We start from the raw sequence: 7,917 nt of genomic DNA, 5'->3' as shown, positions 1-7,917 counted from the left end.
TTTGATATTTTTTAAAAAATGTACTTTTAATTATTTAGATGTGCTTTCATAGTAATTTCTATTCACATCAAATGATGATCAACAAATTAGTAAGAGCTAATTTTGAACAATTTACAATGCAACTCTTATAATGCAATAAGGTATATATTGATTATTATCTTTTTATATACAGGACAAAGAAATTACTGAATATCTTTTGATTTAGTAACAACAAAATGTCTTGACCTTATTCTCCTAAATAAATATAAAAAAAGATCATAATTTACTTCTTTTAAGTTTTAACTGTTGAATACTACTAACATGGTATGATTTGAAGGGTAACTAAAGCAAAAAAAAAATAGCTGAATGGGTAAAGAAAGGTTTGTATGATTAAAATAATGTAAGATATTTTATATATGTCAATTATTGACTTGAAATGCTCATCCATTTTTATTTTCTGATCAGTATTGTGTTGTCGCCTCTCGATAATCATTTTAACAAATAATAATTAATTTTATTACATGAGAATTTGCCGTTGAAGTTCAACCATTATAATACTCTTGCACATTATGCAAAAGTAAAAGATTTTTTGAAGGATTAAAATGTTAAACTTAATAGAAAAATTAAGTGATAAAATATTTTTTTAATATTCTTATCTTATATATTTATTTTTATGATTATACGAAGCATGGATAAATTTATTAATGACTAATAGGAGGTGATATAATAAAATTATCATTTTAATTCTTAGTACTTTTTAAGAAATGTATCAAATTATTACTTTATTTTACTACTATATAGAAAGGTGAAGCAAGGGAGATCAGGGCAACTTAGTCATTTTGCACCATCAAGAGACTCCAGAATAATCCATCTCTTCATCGACTCTTCTCATCCGTATCTGTTTACCAACTCTCACCTATCTATCTTTCTTGATCATTCATCTCTCTGCTTCTCCGTCTTCTTCAGCTGATGAAGGTAATAGTTCCTTCAGTACCTCATGATTTTTCCTCGATTAGTATTCCCATCATTAGTTCATGTTATTTTTCATATATTTATCTGCGTCTTTTCTTTTGATCAGATGTAGTTGCTTTCTCAGTGGCGATAAATCGATTGTCAACTCCTCAAACTAACAGCTACTGAAATTAATTTTTTAGAATTCTAAAGTTAGTTTCGAGCTGTGAAAAAATTTCAGGTAATGATCTATTTCAACCATCTTTCTGAGGTGATTTCACCCTACATATTTTTGCTTTCGCTTGATAGTAGCGATTTACTCGAAGAAAAATTTAGTTTCTTCTTTGGCATCTAGGTGTATGAGAAAATTTCTCAAAGAAACAGACATTACATTAATTAGTTTCTTTCGACTTTAGTTCATAGAGTGTTTGATTAATCTTAGTGAAACACTGAATTTCTTATCTTATGTTTTCTTCTCAGATTAATTTCTATTATAGCAAATGTCTGCTGTTATTATCTGTCATCTTTTAAGATATGCCAAACAATAGAATTATCAATCTCCTCTCTTCTGTGCTCTTCAATATCTTTCTTAGTTTATTTGAAGCTGAGATTCAAGTTGTAATTCGTACTTGGAATATACAGTGATATTACTACAATTATAATTTTGAAAACATGATATGTGAATCCCTCAATTTGCTAAATACAGAGAGTTACAAATACATCTAAAGAAAATGTAGCGAGTTTTTTATTTTGAACCCGTCTCAATCTCTTTTGAACAAGTTTGCCTACCTTATCTTCAAAATATAGCAAGTATATCGTGTATACCATATCAAATACGTAAATTGTTAAGAGTTTATCCAAAATATATATTGTCAACTTTGAAGGGGAGCCTTGGAGTAACCAGTAAAGTTGTTGCCATGTGACCAGGAGGTCACGGGTTCCAGCCTTGGAAATAGTCCCTCTTGGAAATAGTCCCTTGCAGAAATGCAAGGTAAGGCTGCGTATGTATACAATACACTCTGGTGGTGGGATCTTTCCCCGGAACCTGGGCAAAGCGGGAGCTTTAGTGCATTGGGCTGCCTTTTATACATTGTCAACTTTAATGTGGTTGATCTGAAACTTAGATGCAGTATTTAATGCAAACAACGGAAACATATATATGGGGATATGTAAGCAAAAGAGGGAAGCTTAGTATCAAACTTGAACCTCCCAGATTACCCAGAAAATGTTCTCAAGGGGAATTTCCTCTTGCGGTTTCTAGGTCCATCTTTTAACAAGTTGCTTTGTCTCCAACTGTATCAACATTTCCATGTTCAGCAATGAATTTGCAAACGCCAAACACAATTGGTCTTCTTTAGATAAAATGTATTACTACTTCAAGACAAAGAATCTTACTTTTCTACTTTAGCGGAGAATTCGGCAATTTTCTGCTTGCACTGATTTGCAGATGATGTTACATCCTCATTCTGGAAAAGATCAGCTGCTTTCTCATAGTAGGTGATAGCCTGCTCCAAATTTTGCTCTTGTTCATATAATTCAGCAATTTCCTGGAAACAGCAGATTTATTATCTTTCAAATGCAACCAACAAGATGTCAAGATACTCTCCAGTCAATTGCACACAATATCAAGAATCTTTTTAATGAAACGAGACGGCCATGTACAACATTTGACAGCCACTTATCAACTTCCTGATAGTATAAAAGTTTAAATGGCTACTATATAATTAGAAGCGACCAAGCATAAAATTTATCAAAAATTGGGCCTTGCGCTAGAAACACATAATACTGCTTGAAATGATCAAATAGCACATCAGATTTTCACAGACAATATACTTGTACCTTATAATATCTTGCAGACATACTTAGCTTCCCATTGTCCAGAAACATGTGTACTGTCTGCTCTTGACATGATACAGCCTCTGCTAAGATACATCATAAAGAGTTCTTTTTCAGAAAAAGTGATACGACCCTGAAATGACCAACTGGTATGGTCCGGTGCACTAGAGTCGGACCACAAGGGTCTATTGTATCAATCTCACCTTACATTTCTACAAGAGACTGTTTCCACGGCTTGAACCCGTGACCTCCTGGTCACCGCGCAACAACTTTACCAGTTACAAGATTTTTGCTTCTATATTTTATAGAATATGCTTCTATAGTTTATAGAATATACCAAGAGGTCTACACAGTGCAGACGTACTCAGTTGTATTCCCGAATAGTGGGACAATGTATTCTGTTAGCTCTATGTCAAATTTCATGTATCAGATCCTTTTTGTTTTGAACCTTATCTACGAGTTCAATTCTAGAACATTGTCGTAGGTGGTTTTTAATATATCATAGTTCTTTTTTGTTAAAATGCATCTCAAATTTATAACCATTTATCTCTCATGCAAATTTACCATATTTATAGTCATCTATTTGTTAGTCACTTCGTTGCTAGCCCATGTGTAGTCACAGAACATCTTCATGCCTATTTTGGCATCATGTAAAGCCTCTCTTTTCCATGTTTCAGAAAGGTGAAAAGGTGCTTGTCATGTCTGGCTGTTCGCTACTGTTGCCATGTTTCCTGTACTGATAGTGTTAGAAGGAAGGGTTTTTTGGTAGACTAGAGATTTTTGTTTAGTTCTGAGTGAATTAAATAGTGATGTAGGTTAAAATCATTCTTGTTCAGGAAGGACTATTGAACTCTCCTGGAACTTGATTTTTTTATCTTCAGGTAACTGTGTTAGGTCTTGGGTCAATTTCTCAGTAAGGCAGTACTGATGTTTTTGCTGATTTGTTTGCTAATTTGTGTATGAAATTCCCTGCAGTATACACCTGCTATTGATATCTGGAGTATTGGATGTATTTCCGTGGAGGTCCTAACAGAGAAACCATTATTTTTGGGAAAAAATATTGTTCACCATTTGGATTTGATTACTGATCTTCTTGGAACGCCATCAGCTGATATCATATCTGGGGTAAGAGTCCTTTATTGATTTATTTTTGTTGATGCTAGCATTATCCGGCAGCATACTGATAAAGAGTACTCTCCTCTTGAGTGCAGGTTCGTAATGAGAAGGCAAGTATGTGATTTTGGATTGGCAAGGGTTGCATTCAGTGATACGCCAACCACTATATTATGGACGGTAAGCTTTCATGTTAGCTCTATGTCAAATTTCATCTATGAGATTTACTTGGATTTATAGTTGTAAACATATAAAGCCTTACTAAAATGGATATTTTCAATCATTTTAATATTTGATATTGACTGGAGCTTTCTTGATTTTTGTCTTCTTCTGGTACGTCATGCAGGATTATGTTGCTACAACGTGGTACCGTGCACCAGAGCTATGTGGGTCTTTCTACTCCAAGGTAATTTATGTGAATAGTGTGCAGCTTGTTTTAGCTACCTATGAAAGACCCTTTTTGTTTAGAACCTTATGTATGATTTCCATTCTAGAACATCGTCTTAGGTGGTTTTTAATATATCAAAACTCTTTTTTGTCAAAAACGTGTCAAATACTTCTCAATTTTCCCAACACCCTCCCTCGGGCAGTCATATCAGTAAAAAGGGAAAGAGAAAACCAACTCAGTTGCAAAGTTGTTATTTTAAATAAAATAGTAGGTACCCGGCAAAATTGAGTTTATAACCATTTATCTCTCATGCAAATTTAGCATATTTATGGGTCATCTATTTGTTAGCCACTTCGTTGCTAGCCCATGTGTATTCACAGAACATCTTCATGCCTATTTTGGTATCATGTAAAGCCACTCTTTTCCCATGCTTTAGAAAGGTGAAAAGGTGTTTGTCATGTTTGGCTGTTCGCTACTGTTGCCATGTTTCCGGTACTGATAGTGTTAAAAGGAAGGGCTTTTTGGTAGAGTAGAGATTTTTGTTCAGTTCTGAGTGAATTAAATAGTGATGTAGGTTAAAATTATTCTTGTTCAGGGAGGACTATTGAACTCTCCTGGAACTTGATTTTTCTATTCTTCAGGTAACTGTGTTAGGTCTTGGGTCAATTTCTCAGTAAGGCATTATTGATGTTTTTGCTGATTTGTGTATGAAATTCCCTGCAGTATACACCTGCTATTGATATCTGGAGTGTTGGATGTATTTCCGCGGAGGTCCTGACGAGGAAACCATTATTTCCGGGCAAAGTGTTGTTCACCAATTGGATTTGATTACTGATCTTCTTGGAAAGCCATCAGCTGATATCATATCTGGGGTAAAAGCCATTTATTGATTTGTTTTTGTTGATGCTAGCATTATCCGGTAGCGTACTGATGGAGAGTACTCTCCTCTCGAGTGCAGGTTCGTAATGAGAAGGCAAGGAAGTATTTGACAGACATGAAGAAAAAGAGCCCAGTTGTTTTTACTGAGAAATTTCAAAAAGCAGATCCTTTGGCACTTTGACTGTTGCAGAGGTTGTTAGCATTTGATCCAAAGGATCGCCCAACTACTGAAGAGATACACACACACATATATTCCTGATATACATGAATGGCATCTTGCTTGTCCCTTTCTAATTTCATTTTCATTTTCATTTCTTGTGTTTTTTCCTCCCATCTTATAGGCTTTGGCTGATCCGTACTTCAAAGGACTGGCCAAGATTGAGAGGGGAAATAGACACAATAAGTCTGTAGCATATGTTTTTATGTGTAATGTATATTTGTCAGCACCTCAATTTGGTGATGCAAACAGACACTTGATGACTATTTTACTGAAAGGAAAATGTAAGTTCTCTGTATGGTTTTATAGTAGACCACTTGGTCATTGTTATGTGAAATTTGAGTTTATGAAATTCAAGTATTCTGATCACTCACTTATTGTACTATGAACGGATGATGTTGATATCCCGCGAAGCGAAGATCATTCGCTTGGCGAATAAAGTGGGTCACCCTCTTTTTGGCTTCGGCCAAACACTTTTTCTCGCTGCAAGCAATTACATGATGCTTGAGGGAAGATGGATCCTTAATTGGAGTCTTGAGCACAGAGATTTCAAAAGTGAAAAGAACTTCTAAAAGTGTCCCCCTACCTAAGATATTGTTGGTAAGTTTTCTAGCCTTGTGTTTTGATGATTTTAATGAGAGAATTTATTTATTTGAAAATGAAAAAACTTACAGATGTCGACATAAAGAGTTCAGATTTATCATTGGTATGATCTAAGGTTTCAGGACTTCGCAGAGTAGTTGTACTTCCTATATGCTATATGTGCATGCGACATAATTATTACATCGCATCCTCATTTATGGCCTATTAAGTAGGTGAGATGTATAAATGCAATGTTTCTTTGGTTACGAAAATGCAAAGATCCTTGGTTTCCTTGAGCCAAGGGTCTGTAAGCAAGAACCTCTCTTCATCTGGGGGGTAGAGATAGGTGTGTGTACACTCTACCTCCTGCAAACCCCACGTTGGGACTACATTAAATATGTCGTCGTTATTTCGTGCAAATCTCCTTATGAATGGCTTGGTGGAATGACCTCAGCTTTAGATTTTAATAACGATGGAAGAAATAAATGAACTTTCACAAATTTACAGATTTTCGACTTGTAAGTCTTGTCTATAAATTTTCCAGTTGCGTGACGGTGTGGGGGGTGACGGTGTGGGGGTGAAATTAAAGGCGACTAAAGCTTGTCTGCATGCATGCAGGTCTTCTTTCACTTTATTCTTTCTTCTGCTTTTCTGTTTTCTTTTTCATTTTGCCTTCATAAAATTAGTCAATTTCTGGTTTCCCGTCTCAGTTTTAATATCTTGTCAAGTATCTCTGATAATTTGTTGAAATTAATAAGCGATAAAAGCATTTGCTGAAGAGCTTTTTCCAGTGATATTTTTGCCTTTGAGTGTGTTTGAGACGTACTCTATTGATGAATTATGGTATTATTATCTTAATTTGTCCACAACACTTGTTATAGGATGCAATGGGGAACGGCTCAAAGGTGTGATGGCTTGAGGTCCAAGGATACTGAAGAGACTGGTGAGACAATGAATTTGGTTTATTGATTTAACTTTTAATTGTTTTATTGAGTGTGAACTTAAAATTCTGTTCATTGATGTCGAATACAAGTTAAAGATCTGTACTTTGGGCAAATTATGGGGTGGGGTAGGGGGATACGAGCATACGGTAATGCATCTGTCTGTTAGAAGCTTGGCTATTGATTTTGGAGTATTGAATGAAGAAAGATTATCTGAGAATGCGTTGTTCGTTGCATCATCTGTTGAATTGTGAATTAGCTCAGTGTGTGGTATCTTTTGCAGTTGATAGGCAGGTTAAATGTGAGAAATGGATCCGAGGAGATGATGACAATCAGTCCGAGCAATCAAAGTCATCATGGTGGTTAAACTGACTTATTACAGGGCGGACAAAGAAGATGTCTACTGTTTGGCCATATCCATTTTCAGAGGATAAGTTAAATAGAGAGAATGGTCATTTAAAATTACGACTAATATCAATATTCTCGTGAATTGGACTTGAACATAACGAAATGGATATATATATATATATATATATATATATATATATGATGAACACAAATTATTGGAGAATAACGCGAAGTTGATGACGGCTGATCAACTACATTCTTGTAAATGCGGGTTTTTTGTGGATAAGGTACCAATAAGGATATACAAGAACGCAAATCACACATAAAAGATTCCTTCTCTGGATGGTGCCCTATTTTTTACAAAGTAATTATAAAGTAGTATTATTCTGTAAATCTATCATAGTCTATTTTTGCATAATGCTGCTTCTTAATTTGGTTTGAATTAAGAGGATTGTTTTTTTATGGGAGAAAATTCATCAACAATAATATACTCTGTGTATTTTCAAAAAGTAAATAGTTTTAATTCAATCTCAGGTTTACATCTCAAACCTCAAAATATTTGTAGCAAATAAAAAGTTACTTTGAACCCTTCGTGTAGCATGGGCATATTTATCTAGTTAAATATATACAAATAAAGGAATTCCTCCTTCTTTTGTTTGTATAATGCTTAGGTGGTTGTAAAG

At 34.7% G+C, this 7,917-nt stretch overlaps 1 long non-coding RNA gene across 12 annotated transcripts; it reads left to right on the top strand.

The window, feature by feature from the left end:
• Nucleotides 1-795: 795 nt before the first annotated feature.
• LOC107856041 lies at nt 796-7,694 on the top strand. 12 transcript variants are annotated; one of them, XR_007042990.1, is made up of 12 exons: nt 796-954; nt 1,058-1,171; nt 3,742-3,891; nt 3,978-4,059; nt 4,226-4,285; nt 4,991-5,139; nt 5,226-5,338; nt 5,488-5,647; nt 5,783-5,963; nt 6,490-6,563; nt 6,827-6,888; nt 7,170-7,694. It is a non-coding gene; the product is annotated as an uncharacterized LOC107856041 (long non-coding RNA). The 12 variants fall into 12 exon arrangements; XR_007042987.1 differs by lacking the exon at nt 6,490-6,563 and adding an exon at nt 4,863-4,908; XR_007042995.1 differs by adding an exon at nt 4,863-4,908 and having other exon boundaries at nt 5,226-5,647; nt 5,854-5,963.
• The last annotated feature ends 223 nt before the right edge of the window (nt 7,695-7,917 follow it).

The sequence above is a fragment of the Capsicum annuum genome, chromosome 7 (genome assembly GCF_002878395.1).
Source record: "Capsicum annuum cultivar UCD-10X-F1 chromosome 7, UCD10Xv1.1, whole genome shotgun sequence".
Classification (NCBI taxonomy): domain Eukaryota; kingdom Viridiplantae; phylum Streptophyta; class Magnoliopsida; order Solanales; family Solanaceae; genus Capsicum; species Capsicum annuum.
This window is presented reverse-complemented; position numbering and strand designations above follow the sequence as displayed.